Genomic DNA, 22,044 nt, shown 5'->3' with positions numbered 1-22,044 from the left:
GGGGGAAACACTAAATCCTCCCACCTTGCTCTCATCCCCAAGGACCTCAACCCCCTCTCCTTTGACCGTTTTAGACCTATTTCTCTTTGCAACGTTTCATACAAGATAGTTACTAAAATTCTGGCTAACAGGATAAAAAAGCTTCTTCCCTACCTTATATTAGAGAATCAAGGCGGATTTGTCCCACATAGACAAATAACGGACAACGTCATATTGATTCAAGAAGCAATTCACAGTAGCATCAACAGAAAAGAAAGAGGTATGATTATAAAATTGGACATGGCAAACGCCTTTGACAGGGTCAACCATCACTTCCTGGCAGATGTCCTCAGGAAATTCGGGATCTCCAGCAAGTTCATAAGCATCACCATGGAGTGCATCTCAAACCCTTGGACGACCCCCCTCATAAATGGTAGACCCAGCAGCTACTTAGAAGCACTAGGGGATTGAGGCAAGGCTGCCCCCTCTCTCCCTCCTTATATATCATTATGGCTGAAACCTTGAGCATTCATCTGGAAAAACTCCACAAGCAAAAGGAGATCACAGGGATCAGCATAGAGAGAGGGATAAAAGAAATTAATCATTCGCTCTTTGCGGATGACACCCTTTTAATAGGGGGAGCCTCAAGCTTAATGGCAAAAAGATTCAAGAAAACTTTGGACTCCTTCTTGGCAGCATCAGGGGGAATGCTAAACAACAAAAAGTGTAAAATATACACTTGGAATGTCCCTCTTCAAATCATGCAAAGAATCTCCTTGATCATGGACATCCCAGTTCAAAGGAATTGGAGTCACTTCTCTTATTTGGGTCTGCCCTTAGCAAAAGAAATAGTTAAGTCTGAAATTTGGGTTAAGCATATAGAAAAAATGAGAGGACTACTCCAAAGCTGGGGGTTGTCCTGGCTAAATTTGGCAGGTAGAACAACTCTCATTAAGGCACTCCTCTCCGCTCTTCCAAAATATCAATATGCAGTAACTTTGGCCCCTGCTAGCACCCACAAGCACATGGAGTTAATATGAGAAGTTTCCTCTGGCAAGGAGGGAAGCAAGACTCGAAAAAATTTAGCCTAGTCAGATGGGACCACGTTACCCTCCCCTTCGAAAAAGGGGGCTTAGCCATCAAAATTCCAAGTCTCTCTAACAAAGCAATGGGATTTAAACTGATCTAGAGAATGCTCATAGGAAAAGGCTCCTGGTGGGTGGAGGCTATGAAAAGGAAATACTTCAATGGGCTGAACTGTAATGTCGTCTCTGAAGTAATCGTAGAAATACCTTTCACTCCAGTCTGGAAACTCATCAAAAAAGTCCTCCCCCAATTCAAAAACCACATCTCCAAATCGCCGAGCAATGGAAAAGAAATAAATATATGGACGGACAAAATTATGGGAGCAAAGCTAAGGAATCTTCTTCAGCAGTTCAACACCTTGAAAACTTGGATGGAAGCAAAAAACTTGAACTCTCTATATGACATCTCCCTATGGGATCAAAATAGTTGGCTTGCATGGAAGGATCTACCTCTCCCAAATAACCTCAGGGATCAATGGGCAGACCTCAAGATCTCCCTTTCGGGATCAGCTCCCATAAACAAAGAGGCTCGTGACAGGTTCATATGGGATCTAGCGGAGGAAAATTCACTGTAAAAGATGGATACAAACTTCTTCAGGCAAGCTCTACACTAGGTAACTAGAATCTTTGTACAGCGTGTGGAAAACAGAATGCCTTCCAAAGGTCAAATTCTTCAACTGGACCCTTCTCAAAGGTAAGATCCTTATGGCCGAGAATCTCAAAAAAAGAGGTATACATGGTCCCTCAATCTGCTGTCTCTGCCGTGCTGAGGAGGAAAGTAGTCAACACCTCTTTTTAGATTGTCCTTATGCCCAAAGCTGTTGGAATCAAATTATCAGTCCATTGAGAATAAAAGAGACCTTTGACCAGCTTTCTACACTACACAAAAACTGGGAGAAATGTTACCCTCATTCTAGGAAAAGCAAGGCTATCATCACCCGCTTGTGGAAATGTATACCCTCAACGCTCAGCTGGAAAATTTGGCTCACCACGAATAACTGCATCTTCAATGACTAGAAGCCAAACCCATCTCGCACCTTGGCAAAAACTATGGGCCTTGTCTCTGAGATAATAAGCGCCAACTTTGTCTCTCAACCGGATCGATCCAACTAGCAGAAAGATGAGGAAGAATGGTTCAATAAATTCTGCCTAAGTTATGACAAAAATAAGCAACCTCCTTCCTCAGCTGGCAAGAGGGGGAACAACTGGAAACTTAGGGGCACCAAGGAAGACATAAACCAATGGATACATGAGCAAAAGAGAACCACTCTCCAGTTTGATGGAGCTTCAAAAAACAACTCGGGGAAAGCAGGGGCAGGGGGAATTATAAAAGATCAGTATGGCAAAATACTCATAACCTATGAATGGGGCCTGGGTCAAATGTCGAATAATATGGCAGAGGCTTACAGCCTTCTTTTAGGCACAAGCATTATGAAGCAGATGCAAGTTCAGAACCCAATCATTTTGGGTGACTCGGCAATTGTGATCGTTGCATTGGCTACAGGGGGAGAATTCAAAAAAAGGCTCTCAGCAACATCAAACTAAGGATCATGAATAATATAAGTCATCTGGGAGATACTAGCTTCAAACATGTACTGAGGAATAATAACACGGAAGCGGACTCACTTGCCAACAGGGCAGTCAATAGAATCACTGGACAAGTCCGAGAGAATGATCATATTTATGGCAAGCCAATCCCTTAACTCGACCAATCCTTCAGCAACTTCTCTGAACTTCGGTCATTTCAGTCATCTCATAATCCCGTCTGCCCTTCCTCCCAAAATCGATAAGCAGTCCACAGACTCCACCCTTTCTGACATTGGCATCCTCCTCGTCATGAACGCTGCAAAGGAAATCTACATTGACAAAACAAACAGGTACGGGATCATGCTCAGTGAGAGTTCACGTGACAATTCCAAGCAGAGGTTAGGCACTAGTCTCATCAAAATCTATATTGACTGCATAAGAAATCCAAGACATGATCACATGATCAACAAAATCCCTGCATCGCATGCATCAGATTTGGATGCCCAGACTCTCGACCTTCTTTATATTCATCACGGAACCTCACTCTCCCTTCAGTTCAGAGCATCAGTTATTCAAGATCAAAAGAGTAAAGGCTCGATTCTCTTCAGAAATCCCCAGGTGTTCCTCAGTTCTCGATTGGGCTCTGCGACCAGCATTGGAAGAAAGCTGTCTCCTTCTAACCTCAGTGGTAATCGCTGTGTCTTTTGTGCTTCTTTTTGCTTTCTCGCTAACAGTCTCTCTGGTTGTCTGAAACAGCTCCCTCCTTCCTCTACGCTCTCTTCCTCCCCCCCTGTTCTACCGCCTCCATATCATTTTTCTCTTTGTCAAAGGCAGTCTCCCCTCAGCGTTTCTTTTTCAGGCCCGCGCTATCTGCCAGATCACTCCTTCTTCCCTCCTTCATTTCTCCACTCCCTTCTGCTTCCCCCAGTATATTCCTCTGCTCCAAGTTCTTCAAGCTTTCTCCAAGAGCGGAATCGAAATGGCAGAGAATCCAGCGGAGCGTGAAATGGCAGAGAACCCTTTGGAGCGAGTAATCACCAATAGCAGCTGCACACTGTGCAAAGCCCATTGTTTCATGATCGCTCGATTCATAAAACACTTTAACGACCTCAAGGAAGAATTTCAAGCTGATAGTAAATCAAAAAGGAAAAAGCTGGAGAAACAGAGAGCGAAGATTGAAGGTCTTAAAGAAAAATGCAACCACCTGGAAGAAGCAATTAATAAGATAAAAGCAATGACTCAAAGCATGCACACAGAGGCCTCGACAAAGATCAGTGAGAAAAAGGAGCCTCAGCCCGATGATTCAGTAAACCAGCAACTGTAACTCGTTCTATGTCTTTAAAATTTTGCTTTCTAGTAGGCTTGTTTGTACGGCAATATAGCCGTTATCTTTTCCAAATCTCAATCTACAAGTCCTCTAACAGGGATCAAGGGTCTGCGTACCCATTTTGGATCCTCCCCTCATTGTTCTTCTCATCTTATGTAACAGGACTCGCTCCTTGAAGTTTTATAATATATCAGTAAACGACCTTGTTAAAAATATATGTATATATATATTTTCTTTACCAAGAAAAATATATAATAACAATCTTTATCTACATGTAGTAATATATTTTATTTACTAAGAAAAATATATAATAACAATCTCTATCTACATGTAGTAATATATTTTCTTTACTAAGAAAAATATATAATAACAATCTCCTCAAGAACTTTAGATGTCTCATGCATCTTTCCTCAAGAGGATATCTTGGATACTTAGCAAGAATCTTGTGTGATTTATCCCAAGAAAATGACAAAGCTACTTAGCTTTTCACATACAAGATTCACATGTAATCTTTCTAAGAGAAACTACATATTTACTTAACTTTTTATGTGCAAGAATTAGTGTAATTTATTTCAAGAAAATGACAAAGCTACTTAGCTCTTTTTGTGCATAAACTAAGTAGCAAATATTTTCAAGAAGATATATATCCTTGCAATATTTTAATGCATAGGAACTTTGCAATACTTTGCAAGGAAATTAACATAACCAAACTATACTTTTGCGCACCAAAATAAAGAATTTACTTTAAAGAACATGAACATTATTGGCCATATCTTTTTGTGCACATAAACAAAGAAACTTTCAAAGAGATTAACTTATCTTTTTCAGTTGTACCGCCCACAAGCCATCCAAAATGGACTCTTTTCGAATCAGGTCCGAAAGCATCCTTGTAACATAACTTAGATTTCTTCACACCTTTTGCAATGAAGCCCCAATGCAGTCGTTGCAATGAAAGCCCCAATACATTATAGTATGCCTCTTTTCTTCGAATCCTCTCGAGACAGAATGCTTGGTTCCCTCATTTTCATTTTGCCTACTCCACACATTCTCAATAAAAACCTAAAAATTGGAACTAAACAACGAGACGTCCTTCAATGAAGTAGTATCTCTTTCCAAGTTTCTTCAAAGGAAATATCCATTGATATGCAAGAGAAACGCCATACTTTTTGTTAGCTTTTGGAATTTCACCTCAGGCTGAGAAAGGTAAACTTCAAGGCAGCATCAAACCACTTAGCCTCGTAGCTAGCCCTACGGGGCAGGAGAGGGCTCTCTCCGGTCTATCTCAGTAAAGATCTTCAATGGGCGAGATGACCAATAGGAAAACACTGATTTTAGGCTAGTAAACTGATCAAGAGGTTTAAATTTGGGATTTTTAAAGTTTTGGTGGAAAATTGGGGAATGGCAATTTCGGGTGCGGGAATTGGACACAGTTTTCGCAGGGGGTTCTTTGGGGCGAGGTAGGAAACAGTATTGATGCCTTTGATAGAGATGGATGGATGAGAATGACTGGTGAGGAGTGAAGGAGAGCAAGCAATAACCTTGAATTCCCCTTAAACAGTTGAAAACATTGATAGTAAGCAAACTTAAAAGCAGAGCATGACAGTCATGAATTCTACTTTAACACTTCATTTGCCTAATTTGCAGAAGGAAAAGTAAGGAAATCATTCACATAACACACTTACAAGTACAAAGAGAAACACACCATCAATACATGTGACCACAATAATCCCAAAAAGGACTGCAAAACCCTAGTCTTCCTTTGCCAAAAATTGCAGAGATACAATGAATAATACAATAAGAGCTTCTCCCTCAAGAGTCCAACCATGAAAATGAGCAAGAGAGTACATAATATAGATCATCTAACATCTTTCCCTGCCTCTAGGGGTCGAGCTCACTATCCTAGGAGCTGTTTCAACCAATTCTAAACTAAGCACTGAAAACTAGGCAGTCAAAACAACTTGCCTCTATAAGCTAGGAAACCAGTTCATTCATTTAATTTTCACCTATCTCATGAATGAATCTTCTAGAAGAGATACATAAGTGTAAAAGTGTCATAAAATTACATCATTTACAACAAGGAGGATAAAAATCAACTCAAAAAAGTCAAACATAGTCAAAACTGCGTTTTGCTGAGCTGTAGGCTGAAATCCTGAGCAATTTGCCTGATGGGTCGCGCGCCATTCCTGAACGGGTCACGCACCTTTGAGAACACTTTTGGGGCACTTCCAGGTGTCCAAATGGGGCAAGAGTAGGCTTGTTGGAAAGGTATGGATGTCTACTTTCCAACCCAAGTGGAATTTATGAATTTGGTGGTCATTTACCCCTCCAAAATTGCAATCTCCCAAGTCTGCTTTCTGTGTGTCAAAAATGTGGCAGAAAGTCATTTTTTGCTTGTTTTTTGACTTTCTGGAGGCCCAAAACTTCATAAAATCTCTTGGCAATGGGTGAGCATGTGTAAATTTTCATGAAAAATCCAGAAATGCTGAGTTTTCCCAGAACGGAGTAGCCAAATGAAAGGGTCGCGCGGGGGGTGAGACCCGTTGAGGGGACAAAACCTGTTTTTTGCCTGAAAAAACCAAAATGACCCAAAATGCTCAAAATTTCTTGGAATTTGTGTTGGGGCTGATCTATTTAGTGCCATGCTCCTTCAAGGAAGCCTCGGCCAAGATGTGGAGGGGGTCGGACCTTTTTCTTCGTTTTTGTGCTTTGGCCAACCGCCTTTGGAGCACTTTCATCTTCGCCTTGCACACGTGCATCCGTGCCCAATAATGATTCTTCATGTTTCTAAGCAATTTCTTATCTTGGTTGGCCTTGGCCAACAACCTCTCCAAATGAGCATTGAGCCGGAGAAGCATAGCCTCTCGCTCAAAAATCTGCTGTTTTAACTGTTCGAGATGCTGTTTCAAGGGGACAAATAGCACAAGGGAAATGTTAGGGAAGGGAGACTTTGAAGGGAAATTGGGAAAAACATATGAAATAGGGAGTAAAGGGAAGGAATCATTATATATACCCCATCACATATTTATGATTTGCAAAGGTTTTATGAGAGGTATGGTTTAGGTTTAGTTTCTTGATTTTTAGGGATAGGGGTAAGGTTTAGGGCTTTTGGTATTTTTTGGTAGGGAGAATGAGTAAAATGATGAGGGAGGTGGAAATAGGATGTAGGGAAAAAGTGGGGGTGAAAAGGATAACCTTGAAAACAACAAGACAAACCCTAGCTCAACCAACACTTTGACCTTCTTGAGAAAATATGCATTGGATTCATTATTTCAAAATAATGGCTTTAAACAACATTCTCATGCTTTTCAAGCTTTGGCAAACAATGTATTTTCATAAGGAGAGGCCTACCTGCAACCTTGAAGCAACCCGGGTTATTTAGCAGCTTACTGGCGAAATTTGGCGGAGGAATTCCCAACGGGTCGCGCGCACTGCCCAACGGGTCGCGCCCGTGTAAAGTTTACACTGCTGGAGGTGCCCTGACGGGTCGCGCGCCTTCAACGGGTCGCGCCTTTTGCAGGAGGCTTTTGGAGGCCTTCCCGGTGTCAGAATCGGGCGCAGGATAGCTCGTTGGAAAGGTCTTTGAGTCTAATTTCCAACACAACTAGAATTTTTCAATTTGGAGTTCATTTGACCTATCAAAAATCAAATCTCCCAAGACTGGTCAAAAAGTGCCAAATGAGGCTGCCTCAAGGAAGAGTGCTGTTGCAGTCAACTTTTGAATGCCTTCCTCAACCCCAAATTGAGCTCATGATAGCTCATTGGAAAGATCTTTGTGTCTAGTTATCATTTTACCCATCAAGAAAATCATTTGGCCAACCAAGCTAGGAGAAAACTTGATTTTCCCAAGGTCACTTCAGAGGTGTCTTTGATTCTCCTGAGGCAACGGTATTCTTGACATTTCTCTCAAACCATGACACCTGTGAAAAAAGTGAAAGAGGTTTTTCTTATTTGGCATGTTGTGGACAAAAAAATCTCTCAGTTTTCCAAAATTCATCTTTGATTGGTCTGAAACATCTTTTGAGTGAAACTTATCCCGATGTGTGGAACAAGGGATTTTGTCGAAATGAAGCGAAATGAAGGGGATAAGGGGCTTCTAAATTCTTGAGGAAATTTTTGGGAGTAGGGAGGGATGTTAGGAAGTAGGGGAAAGTGGAATCTCAGAGATTGAGTGAGGGGAAGGGGTCCAAAAGAACAAAACACAGGCCCAACCTAGAAAATTGCCAGGTTGTAGCTAGAAACTAGGGTTTGTGCAAAAATGAGGAATTTGGGGGATCTAAGGGATGGGAAGCATTTAATAAGGTACTTTAAGGATAGGGGAAGGTGTATGAACATCTGGATACAAGTTTTGCTAATTATTTGACCATCCAAGAGAAATTGGCTTCAAAACCCTAGGAGAGGGAAATGACCTTGCCTGGGCGCAACTGAAGCATGAACAAGATGTAAAATGGCTCATTAGACACTGACATGATAATGAAAACCCTATGAATGATGATAGACTCATCTGAATAGTGACATGGACCAACATTTGGACAACTTTAGAAGGAGTGAAAGCAAACCCTAGACCTAATGCCTAGTGACCAAATTTTGCTTGAAAACTCTTTGAAATGACAAAATTTGACCTTGACACTCTGAGACCACTTTGTAAGAGCATATTTGATCACTGGAGGAAGGCTGGAAAGACTGACACTAAAACTTTCATTCATTTCATGCAATAAATTTCTTCGATTCGTGTCTTCCTGTTGCATTTAGGTTTTGAAGTCGAAATTAGTTCGACAACTAGGTCCAAATAATCCTCCCTCGGAAATCACAATTTCGACATTATGGTTTTAAAGACATGAGAGCCTCTTGTGCCTGCCTTACTTTCTTGTTTTCATCCTTATTGAGTTTTCACGAATATCAAGAATTAGTTTTTGTAACTAATTCGTAACTCTTATCAATAAAATAAATGGACGTTTAAAAATAATATTTTCATAAATGTTTGATTTTAAATTGATTTTTTTTAGGGATATTACAGGTGCAAACCATTTTTTTGAGTGCAAAACGTGAGGAAAGGTTTGCACCTCGAGAGATTTGATCCCTCTCTACGCTTGATAGATCCAGAGTTCAAATGTATCTAGGCTGGTTCCAATAAAATCTAATGAACATATGATTAATTTTATCAATAATATGTAAATTCGTCTAATATTAATATAATCATTTTAAATATGCTAAATATGCCTCACATTAATTTGGTCATTTTAATTTTGAATTTTCTTAGTTACCTCAGTTTGTTGAGATGATAAATATTGTTAATAACTTTAATGATGAAAAATTATGAACTAAGTTTTTTGAATGTAAAGTGACAATGTAATAGTGTTGTATGGTAGAAAATGTGAATAATAAGAATATAGTCATGATCCGAACTTAAACTGGAACGCAACAAATTACAGATATAATCATAAATATAGAGATGCAACAAAAAACACTTCATTTCATTAATAAAAAAATATCGAACTATGCTTACAAATAGAATGGAAATAAGATATCTCAGGCGATGGTAGTGTTAGGTAAACTTGACTCGGGATAGAGTCAAAGTTGACCAGGTTAAACAATGATGGTTTTGGGCACATGGTATTTTGCACCCATAGTATTATGCCCGTGGTATTATATGTAATGGAGCTTATAAAAGGCTGGAAGGACTTCATTGTAATGTAAGACTTGGAGGTGAGCGGTGAAGGCTCACTTGGTCGGATTGGCCAGGGTTTTAGCCAATGCTAATGAGATCTTATTGGGTTGGGTTTTTCCCCGGATTTGGGGTTTTCCCGGATAAACATTTGTGTTTATGGTTGTTGTTGGTTATTTTTATATTTATTCCTCTCAGTAATTATTTATGTTATGCAGTAAATTATTGACAACTCGTATTAGAGCCAGATATTGGCTTCAAAGGGATTCTTTGATTCCAGGGGTTTATAGTGCCTGATGAGATCAATGCAACCTCTTTTTACAGATATGGGTCTGAAAATAATGGTGGAACAGTCATACGTGGAAGAACCTTGAGGAGAATGTGCGGAAGATAGTGCCATAACTGCCAGGGATCGCAGTGCATTTGCGATATTTATCGGTTTGGAACATGCTGACGAATTGTTCGGGATTCATGCAGCTATTTAAAGAAGGTCAGTAGAAGAAAATTGTTCATGCGGCTTCGAAAATTGTTCGTTTTCTGCTACGTGAGGCCACCGGTGCTGGAATCTACAAGGTTCTCGTCGGGCTCACAGTTGGAGCGGTTTGATAGAATTTTTTGAGTAAATCAAATTGAGAGAGGATGGATCAGAATCGCAGCAGCCAAAAAAAAAAAAATGAAGTCAAAATTATTACATGTAAATGGGCATACTACTGTAAGACCTGGTAAGACATGTGTACCCCTCGGTGATCACCGATAAAGTCTGGGTTAGACCTAGGTGATAGGGGGGATGTTGGGTTAACAATACCCCAGGTAAAAACTGTGAAGGGGGTAAGAGCTAGAGTGAGCGAGATTGTCTCACTAAGCAGGTTTGGATGGAGTTAGTCAAGGAACCCCAAGTCAAGTTTAAGGGGGGAATTGTTAGGTAAACTTGACTCAGGATAGAGTCAAAGTTGACTAGGTTAAACAGTGATGGTTTTGGGGCACATGGTATTGTGCACCCATAGTATTCTGCCCGTGGTATTATATGTAATGGAGCTTATAAAAGGCTGGAAGGACTTCATTGTAATGCAAGACCTGGAGGTGAGCGGTGAAGGCTCACTTGGTCAGATTGGCTAGGGCTTTGGCCAATGCTAATGAGATCTTATTAGGTTGGGTTTTTCCTTGGATTTGGGGTTTTCCCAGATAAACATTTGCGTTTATGTGTTTATGGTTGTTGCTGGTTATTTTTATATTTATTCCTCTCAGTAATTATTTATGTTATGCAGTAAATTTCTTAACAGGTAGCTTATCTTTGAGAAGAGATGTGGTGGCTACATGCCTCTGAACTGTGTTACAATGAGGCTCAAAGGCCTATTTATTATTGAGAAACAATGGAAAACCCTAAACATCCAAAAACCTAACCCTAGGAGATGAAACACCAAAACTATGGGCCCCATTTGGATAAATTGGTACATAAATTTCCTGGGGTCGTAGCTTTGGCATACAATCTCCATTTGGCTATCATAATACCTCGTTTCGAAGATCTCGAAGAGAAATTTAAAAATAAACTAATAGCCAATTGGGGACAGTTTTGGTCTCTTTGTTTTTCCTAAAAATGTTCTTTAGGGCCTCAAAACAGCTCCGGAAGTTCAGGACCCAAAAAACTGCCAAAAATAGTAAACTGTGCTACAATTAAGGAAATCGAAAAATTGAAAGAGACAATGTTGGGGTCCAAGTGGAATAGGCGAGTGGCCACCAATATCCACCTGGATCATCCCCCCCCCCCCCAGGAAGCAATGGTCCCCATTGTGTTGAGTGCCTCCATGAGATGGGGAAACTTCTGCTGAACTTGGTCCCTAGTGAGCCACTTGCCTTGCTGAAGGAGTTGTCCAACTTTGACAACCCGATATAGTTGGATCTTTTGCTAGTGAGTGTTCTTGATCTGTGTGTCCATGACCCGATTAGTGGTGGCCTGTTCCATGCATTCTGGGTTTAGCTTTGTTGGTGTGAGTTGTTCTGCAACATCGAATGTGTCCAACAATGGTGGAAAGTATGGCTGAAGGCGGTCTACATTGAAATTCTGGTGTAGACCAAGGAATGGTGGAATGCTAAGCTCGAAGGCATTGTCCCCTACAACCTTGGTGATGGTGTATGGCCCATATCAGAGCAGGTGAAGCTTGTGATGCGGTCCAATGAGGCGCTACTTCTACAAATGTAACCAAACTTTGTCGCCCACTTGGAACTTGTGTGGCACCCGATGCTGATCATGGTGCTGCTTGTACTTAGCATTGGCTTTATCCAATATATCATGGACCTGCTAGCAGATGTATTGAATGTGCTCAATGAAGTTGTTAGCCCTGTTGGATCCGGACTGAACATGAGTCGAATCTGCCTGAGTAGCTGCAAATGGTATGGCCACATCAATGGGACATAATGGCTGAAATCCTAGCCCTAATTGAAAGGGCTTGTGGCTCGTTGAGCTGTGGAGAGCTCTGTTGTAGTTGTGTTGGACATAGGGGAGGCTTTCATCCCATTTGCGTGGATGCTTTGAGTTGTACATGCGTAGAATGTATACGATCATCCTGTTAAGAACCTCTGTTTTGCCATCAGTTTTGGGATGGAAAGTCATGGACCTAGTAAGTTTTGTATCCATCATCAACCAGAGACTTGACCAAAATGCACTGAGGAATCCGTTGTCCCAATCTGAGACAATGGACTGTGGGATCCCAAAGTCTACCCACACTCGCTCAAAGAAGAGCTTAGCATTGGCCTCTACTGTGATACTCTTCTTGCAGGCTGCCATGATGGCCATCTTAGAGAATCTGTCGACAACCATGAAAACACAATCATTGTCGTGCTTAGTAGAAGGAAGGCCCGACATGTAATCCATGGAGACATATTCCCAAGGCTGACTAGGAGTAGCTAGAGGAGTGTACAAGCCTTGCTTCTTGATGGGTTGTTTGGCAATGGCGCAGGGTCTAATGTACTTCCCAACATCCTAATGAAGTTTCAGGCAATAAAATTACTTCTGCAAAACTGCCATTGTTTTCTCTATTCTGAAATGTCCAGTGACCCGACTGTAGTGCAACTACGAAATCATCTTGGCACGCTCACTTGAAGGAACACAAATGTGTCCCAAGTGGAATAACAGTTCATCCTAAAGGTGAAATTTTGGAACTTGATTTCTTTCCAGGAGTGTCTGGTATGTGCTGCCAAATTCTGGATCACTCTTGTAAAGAGGCGGCCACCCCGATGTCTCGTGCCCATAGAAGTCTAGCACATTGATCAGCGCCATGATCGGTGCTCAGCTGAGGAAATCAACGACATTGTTAGTGTTTACCTTCTTATACTTAATGTTCAAATGGAACTGTTGCAAGTAGGTATACCATTTATGATGGCTATCGTTCTGCAACTTCCCTTGTGTCTATATGAAGTGTATAGGTCGGTAGTCTTTGTGGATGACCATTTCCTTCCCCAGACTTTAATTCTTCCATTGATGGTAGACCTGCACAATGGAATACATTTATTTGTCATAAGTGGGGTACTTCCAGACTGTGTCTGAAAGTGTCTCACTATGGTAAGCCATTGGATTCCCATGCTGAGTAAGAACTACACCAATAGCATAATCGAAGGCATCTGTCTCAATCTCAAATGGTTGTTGCAGGTCTGGTAATGTGAGCACTGGTATGAAACAAAGGTGATTCTTCAACTTGGATAACGCTTGTTGTTGGGTTTCAAAACAAAAAAACTTTTCTTCCACACATCAGAGGGTTCGATAAGCACCTAGTGATAACCTGACTTCAAGTCAATCTTGCTGAAATATTTGGCCCCCTTGAGCTGGTTAAGAAGGTCATTAATCTGCGGGATTGAGTACCCATTCCAGACAGTGATCTTGTTCAACATCCGGTAGTCAATACAGAGCCTCTAGGTCCCATCCTTATTTTGTACCAATACAATTGGGCTCCCACAGGGTGATGAGCTTGGCTTGATGTTCCCTTTCTGCAATAGTTCCTGAATCTACCTCCTAATATCATCATTCTCTAGAATAGAGTGTCAATAGATCGACACATTTGGCAATGGTGCACCCAAGCTTAGATCGATGGAGTGCTTGACCTGACAGTGCAGAGGTACCCCTATAGGTGAGGCGAAAATATCCCTGTATTCCTCCACAACCTTGTCCATCTTCTGCTACTGTGCAGAGGAGCCCTGCCTGGAAGTCATGGCCACAATCTTCTTCTTTCCCCGAGGGTGAATCACAAGGAAAACAAATTTCTTGGTCTGGGAAATGATCTTGTTGCATTGCTTTCAATGATCACCATCTATACTGAAATCAATGCATTTAATGCAAGCAATCAAATAGGATTAGAAATCATCTACATTGAAATCAATGCATCTAGTGCAAGCAATCAAATATTATTATAAATCGACATCTACATTGAAATCAATGCATTTAGTGCAAGTAATCAAATATGATTAGAAATAACCATCTACACCAAAATCAATGCATTTAGTGAAAGCAATCAAATAGGATTAGAAATCATCTACAAATCAATGCATCCATTGCAAGCAATCAAATATCATTAGAAATCAACATCTACACTAAAATCAATACATCTAGTGCGAGCAATCAAATAGGATTAGAAATCACCATCTACATTGAAATCAATGCATTTAGTGCAAGAAATATTCTTCCCTCTATTCCCCCTCCATCTATATCTATATCTCCCTCCATCTCTTCTTATTTGTCTCTTTATCTCAACCCCCAAAACACACACACTCTCTAACTCCATATCTATCAATCTCTATGTCCCTCCCTCCCTCTCTCCATGTCTCTCTTCTTCCCTCTCTTCACTTTCCATCTATATCTCTATCTCCCTCTATCTCTTTATATCACCCTGTTGTCTAGGTAAATCCTCTCTGCAGACAGAGACGATCCCTCTAGCCCAATGAGTGGGATAGGCAACCTACATGACAATCTACAAGACACTTCCCTAAATTACAATCGAAATGAGAGAATAGGAAGATGACCTACCTCATTCTGATGCTATAACGTCCTCCTGTGTGGAAGAATTCAAACCACTTGCACCTCGGGTTCATTCCTTTTGCTCACAACGTTTGAATACCTGCACAAGGGATCAAAGACACAACAAATCATACGAATAAGAATAACATAATTGAAAGTAATCCACTTAACATAACAAGGAGCATTAAGATAAATGATGCATTAACACACACATTTATGGAAAGTGAACCAACAATTGTATATATTAATAGAATAAAGAAGGAAGCATACAACCAAACCTTGATGTCAATAAGATCTCCTTGAGTGAATTTCCAAGTCCAAGCTCAAGCTCTCTAAGCACTCCTTCTCCAAGCCAAATGAGTAGCATGTAGGCACAATCTCAGCATAAGGGTGCAAATACTCAAAGACCAACCATTTGGGAATGGGAGAGGATGAATATATAGGCAGGGAAAGGGAGTTAGGATCCCTCCAAATATAGGAGAAGGCCCTTATCTCAAGGAGGTAGCTCATAGGGATAAGATCAAAGGGAAATACTGGGAGAATTTGACCACATCCACACTGAACAACCTCTAGCTCATCGTTCTGGAAGCCTATAGATCACGAAGATTCTTGTCCTCTTTGGGAAAACTTGCCTTTTAGGGATCAACGAGAGTATCCAAGTAAAAGGTGCACTGGCAGCGCGAGGCTAGCATGGTGCAACTTGTCACCAGCACTAGTTGCTAGTGTCACAGGCGCGCTGATCCTGAAATTAGGATTTTAGAGCTTACTTCCTCAGGGAAAGCTCAAGGCATGTTTCCATCAATGTTTCAGGGATGATCTGAGTTATATATCAGGATGGGTACACTGCATGATTGTCAAGTTTCGGGCACTTCGGGGTATGACACAGGGAAGTGCAGGAGGCGTGACAAAATTGTGTAATAGATGCCCCTTAAAGCATGAAGGCAAAATAAGGAGTGATGACTGAGATGCTTTACGAGCTTTTGCAAGGACAAGAACAAACACTGTCAGGAGACCTGCAAATCAAGGAGGCATATACATATACATATCTGATATCAAAACATGAATCCATGGTGTGGATGCAACCTTCCAGATAGAAGGGACTATGTGAAAAGATCCATGGTATGGGCACAACCATCCAAATGAAAAAGGATCATTTGTAAATCTAAGATCCAAGGCATGGACGTAGCCATCTGAGATAGCAGTATCATCATCATAAATATAAAGTCCCACAGTATGGTCACAACCATCTTTATAGAAGAAACATGTGTACAATCATGAACAATACATAACTCCACGCAGCCTGAGTCATATCAGACAAAAATCAGGGTCTTGCGCTCCATCTCAACCCGATCAAAGTATGAATCATAACATGTGAATGAATTTGTCGAAGTTGAACATGCTAGAAAACCACTTTATTACTGGCCAATGATGTGGACCACTAATAGGCACGAGAGAAACCACCAATAATGACAATGGTCCTCAAGGTACAACAATACAATCTGTGAATGTGAAAATGAAGTTGACGTCGAACACTTGTGGAATCACTTGATTGAAGGTCAATGATGTAAACTTGTCGTCAGATGCGAAGAACATGCCATTAAGGCATGCAAGCTCTAAGGTACTGAAAGGGATTTTCTAAGTCATCTTCCTAGATAATGAGCTGAAGTCGACAGGAAGTGACCCATTGAAGGAGGGCCATGATGATTCCCCCATCATCAACACAGAAAAAGGAATAAAGTGAAATGAATGAGTGTGATCAAGACTGTAGCAGAAGGTTAGACAATGTATAGATAACAAATTGTAGATAGGACTTCTCTTGAACATATCGACGACACGACTCCAGAGTGTGGCAACATTTGACTCAACATAGGACCATGGGTCATGATGACGAAGTGGAATAGTCAGATGAGAGGAAAAATGGATCACCCAATCCTGGAAAGCCAAGTGAATGAGCGAGGATATCCCAAACTTGACACGCGATGCAGGTGAGTGTCATGTTCAAGAGTGACATGCTGCCTATACAAGAGATGTTTTACTTTCACTTTTTCCCCACTATTTCTAGTGCTTACCCCAATTATTTTTAATCACAAGCTCGAAGGGGATAGCATATGCTTGCCATATAAGTTCATTCTTCGAATGAATCCATCCTAGTAAGTTTTACGAACCCTAGGAAGGAGAAACTATATCTCGTCATGGTGATGAGACTTTCGACATTTAATTTGTATGAGTCCGATGAAAGAGTAACTCGGTGTCTTTTTCATAGTTAGAGAGCTTGAAAAAGAGATGAAAAAGAAAACTCCATCATGTCCCTTTCGTAATTTGTCTCTCAAACTCGAAAATGTAGAAAACAATATTCAAGAGAACCTCTTGACCATGTCGACCAAGGTGTTACTTTTTTTAAATAGTCAATCCCAACCCAAAAATGGGGTAAACGTATATTGAGATGACGTCAATTCATTTAATTTAATGAGTTCAAAAAGAAAATTACTCAGCGATATTTTCATCTTTCAAGAGTCAGAAAAGAGTTTAAAGATGACTCCACTTGGAAGAACAAGTGGTATAAAAGGATAGCAACGGGTTTTGGTCATGATGGAACTACTCAAAACATGTAAAGGTCAAGATGCTAGCTAGTAAGACCACTTATCACAAATGTTCCCTAGGTAAGGGTAAAACAACCAAGTGAAAGTGTATGATCGGCCAAAGAGATGGTGATGATGGAATGAAAAAAACCAAGGCTCATCCAACGAAATCGACTGAAAAAACGACAATCACTAGATGTAAAGTGGGAATGGTTTCATTTTTACACAAGCTTGAAACATGAGAAACTATGCTTGAGTATACTTGAAGATGATGTCATTTTTTCACAAGCTTGAAACATGGGAAAAAACTATGCTTGGATTTGGTTTCATTTTTACACAAGCTTGAAACAAAGATAAACTATACTTAGATTTGGTTTCATTTTTACACAAGCTTGAAACAAAGATAAACTATGATTGAAATAAGTTTGCATGCCCCTAGCATAATGAATTAATATGAGGTACATTACCCCCAAGCTTCATCTCATTCACCTAAGTATACTATTGATTACTAACAGGTGGATGGAATGAAGGTTCACTGACGAGATCAAGTGAAAGACTCGACTGGCATTTTACGAGACCTAATCAAAGAATTGAATTGGAAGGGGATTTGTTTCATTTTTTAACGAGCTTGACATAGGAATAGAACCATGCTCATGACACCTTGTTTCATTTTATAATGAGATTGACACAAGTAAAATAACTATGCTCATGGATACCTATTTCATTTTTTAACGAGGTTGACATAGTAAAAGAACTATCCTCATAGGGACCTATTTCATTTTTTAATGAGGTTGAAATAGTAAAAGAACTATCCTAATATCCCTTATTTCATTTTTTAACGAGCTTGACACAAGACAAGGAACTCTGCTCCAACACCTTTGATCACATACAAAAAGAGGCCATGGCTTCCATGATGTTCTCATCAGGTGGGAGAACAACACTCTGGAAGGGATACATGTCCAGGGATCCATATGAAAAATTGGGCTCCAATGCCCCCAATACATGGTGTACTACATCACCTACTAGATCATTAGTATATGCGGGCATGGAATAGGTGGTCATGTAATTAACCTGTAACGAGAGAGATATTGCTTGCACATAAGAACCATTTAGGGATGATGGTTGAATGGGAGTTGGTTCAAGACCAATGAATGTAAGTTGATCAATGATCACAATGCTTCCTTCACACGAGAAACACATAACTCGAAAGAGGGAAGAGACAAGAGCTCCCATAACATAAACATAGTCACGGCCAAGGACTAAATTAAAATCCAATGAGCCTTGGACAACCATCACGTCTATATAAACAGTCTTTCCTCCCAAAGTAATAGGCAACTTAGGAAGGATCCCTAACGGTTGACTGGTTCCTCTGTTAAAAGCTAACAGATTCTGGGTGACGGGGACAAGCTGAGGAGAACCTAAATCTTTCCAAGCACTTGAGGATAGGATGCTAACAGATGCACCCTAGTCTAGGACTGTGCTAGGTACGGCCATATGGTAAGCCTGTACCATAATATGGAAAGGTACATAAGACGGAAAACAATATCCTGCCAGTCGACACCAATTAAAAGAAGTGACTAAACTACTTGGAGGGGGTGTCGTAGGAACAAGAGAGTTTCCCTCTTGCACTATGGGAACATGAGAACTACTCTCATGCACCTCGAGAATAGGAGGATTTCCCTCCAGTTCATTCAAAACTGAGGAAACTAGAAGAACCTGAGTAGTATGAGGTTCACTCTCTACTGCAAAGGTACGATTAACTGAAGGCGAAACCAAGTGTACCATTTTCTTGACCAATGATTGTTTGAGAATGGACTCACAAGACTCACTTTCAGAGAGAGTGGGGTTGACCAAAGATGTATTTCAATCAATCACTTGATCAACTAGTGAAGGATCAAGGGAAATCTTCTGCTAACCAACCGGAAGATGATGCTGGGAAGCAGTAAGGTTTTCCAACTCTTTGGAAGCTTCATCCATAAGAGGACAAAGGTGAATAGGATGATTACCTTCACACAACTTACATTGAAATTTGACTTTTCCCTTTCCCCATGGACTTTATTATTACTAGTTGAGGGTTTGTCACCAGCATGATCTCCAGAGGATGATGACAAAGGCCGATGTGAATCTGTGGACCACACTTCTAAGACCTTGGGAACACCAAGACAATTCCGAAGAAGGTGATCACCCTTACATAACATGCAAGGGAATTTCACTTTATGGGGCTGGTTGGAAGGTTTTTCTTCATTATTTGCATCAATGACAATAGATGCTTGGTTACCCCCTTACTTATTTTGCTTCTTCTTTTTCATGCTCTTCTTCTTCTTCTTAGCTTCCTGATTACTAGAATCCAGACTTTCACTAAGTGAAGAGGAAGAACAAGGTGAAGAAATAGGTGAAGAAGGCGAGGGGTCAAATTTAGGATCAACATGAGGTTGATGTTGTTCAGGTGGAGGAGAACTCGGTTGAAAAGCAGTTTGGACATTGAGAATCACCGAGGCTGAAAATAACCAAACTGGCAGACCAATGGTCAATCTAGGAAGGGACAACGTTGCAATATAAGGAGCGCTAGTATTTCCAAAAGAAGGAAAAGGACTAGGATTCCCGTCAGAGGGGTTTCCTTGACTGATAGACTTAATAAATGTTTCCATTGGTATCAACCTAAGATCTACTAAGGAATATTCCCACAGGAAGGATGTTTTTTTGCGATCAATTAATTGATTTTAGAATTTTAACCAAAATAAATAAAAAAGGGGTAATCTAGGCAAAAGGGTTTACCAAGTATCCGTAAAATGTTATATACACCTTAGCTGAAACCAAGGACTTGATGTACGAAGGTCGATCTCCCCGAATGCTATGTTCGATGTATCACGTTTACAAGGCGACTAACTTTATTACATGTGGCTAAAGGATAACAACTTAGTGGGGTATCCCAATATATACTCGACGGTACTGGGAGCACAAGTTTGTGTTAGCATTGTCTAATGCATAACCATCCAGTGACAGTGTTCCCATATACTTGCCATACTTAAGTGTCTTCGATATACCCGAAAGTATTAGATAACCTTCGATAAACTTCCGCACTGGAATGAGATTTCACCCCCGAGATACAATGGAGGAAGTTAACGATAATTGCTATGTTTATAGACACCGGAACACGTCTCTAGCCAAGACCTCTAAATGTTTGCATTAAGTTCCAAATTCTCCTTAGGTTAATTGAGGTAAATTTTAAGTTTAACTTGAATTAATTTTCAATTTGATGGTTGAACGATGTCCCTTGAATTCCTAGAATGCAACTAAATGATAAAAATAAAATATTTTCATTTGATGAAGGTAGGAAGCATGACAAAATACTGTGTAACACACCCCCAAAACATACACTCTCTTTCTCCAATATATCAATATATCCCTCCATCCTCCTCTCCCTCTATCCCTTCCCCTTATCTCCCTCTCCCCCACTTTTATCTCTCTTCCCTCCTTTTATCCTCTCTCCCTCTCTTTCCACCTTCCTCTCTCTATTTATTTCTTCTTACTTCCCTCTCTCTCATCCTCCAGCTCCATCTCTCTTTCCCTCCCTCCCTTCACTCTCTCACATCCTCTCTCTCTTCCTCCCTCTCTCTCTCTCTCTCCAATCCTGTTACTATATCCCTCCCTCTCTCCTCTCTCCTTCTCTCCCCCATTCTCTCCATCTCTCCTTCTTTGTCTCTTTATCTCACGCCCAAACATACACACTCTCTCTCTCTCCATCTCTCCCTTATCATTCCCTCTCTCTCTCTTCACTTCTCACTGTTTATGTATTTCTTCTTCCTTCCCTTTCTCCCCTTCCAACTCCATCTCCCTATCCCTCTCTCTCTCCTCCTTTCTCTCAAGTCTTCTCTCTCATACTTCCTCTCTCTCCCTTTTTCTCCTACATCCCTCTATCTTCCCCCATCTCTCTCTTTGTCTCTCTCTCTCTCTTCCCTCCAATCCTCTCTCTTCCCCCATCACTCTCCCCCTCTCTCTCAAGTCTTGTCTCTCATTATTCCTCTCTCCCCCTTTCTCTCTCTCCCTTTCTCTCATACCTCCCTCTCTCTCTCTCTAATCCTCTATCTCCCCCCCCCCCATATATATATATATATATATATATATATATCTTTTCCCTCCAATCCTCTCTCTTCCCCCATTACTCTCCTCCTCTCTCTCAAGTCCCGTCTTTCGTTCTTCCTCTCTCTCCCTTTCTCTCCTACCTCCCTCTCTCTTCCCTTCTCTCTCTCTCTCTCTCTCTTTTCCCTCCAATCCTCTCTCTCTTTCCCCCATCACTCTCCTCCTCTCTCTCAAGTCCTGTCTCTCATTCTTCCTCTCTCTCCCTTTCTCTCTTACCTCCCTCTATCTTCCCCCATCTCTCTCTCTCTCTCTCTCTCTCTCTCTCTCTCTCTTTTGCCCTCCAATCCTCTTGTTGTCACTTTTTCTAGCACCTATAGCACAAGTACTTTAGAAGATAGAGAAATATTCATAAAGATAGCCTCTGGGTTGATTTTAGACCAGCGCCTAAGACATCTTAAAGAGAGGAGTGCTTTGGAAGATTATCAATGGGGATTTCTGTTTCACTCCAATTGTCAAATAGTTTGAAAAGATAATAAAGGGGGCTTGGTTCAATAGGCCTTCATTAAGGTAAACTCAAGCCAATACATGGATCCAAATGCTTAGGGGGTAAATCGGTCCAACCTCAAAGAGAAATGTTTGGTTCTGGTGGTTGAAACCAACAACATGCAGTTTTAATATTGGCGTTGTAGTAATATAAAGAGGAAGAAAGAAAGGAGGGAATTCGGTGCATAGAGCTGGTTACAATACAAAATCCTAAGCAATGATGTTCCGACAAAAATATGGAAGAGGGAGGAGATGAAAGA

Source organism: Pinus tabuliformis, chromosome 1_2 (genome assembly GCF_031772625.1).
Source record: "Pinus tabuliformis cultivar Carrire ecotype Pingquan chromosome 1_2, CPIR1, whole genome shotgun sequence".
Lineage (NCBI taxonomy): Eukaryota > Viridiplantae > Streptophyta > Pinopsida > Pinales > Pinaceae > Pinus > Pinus tabuliformis.
This window is presented reverse-complemented; position numbering follows the sequence as displayed.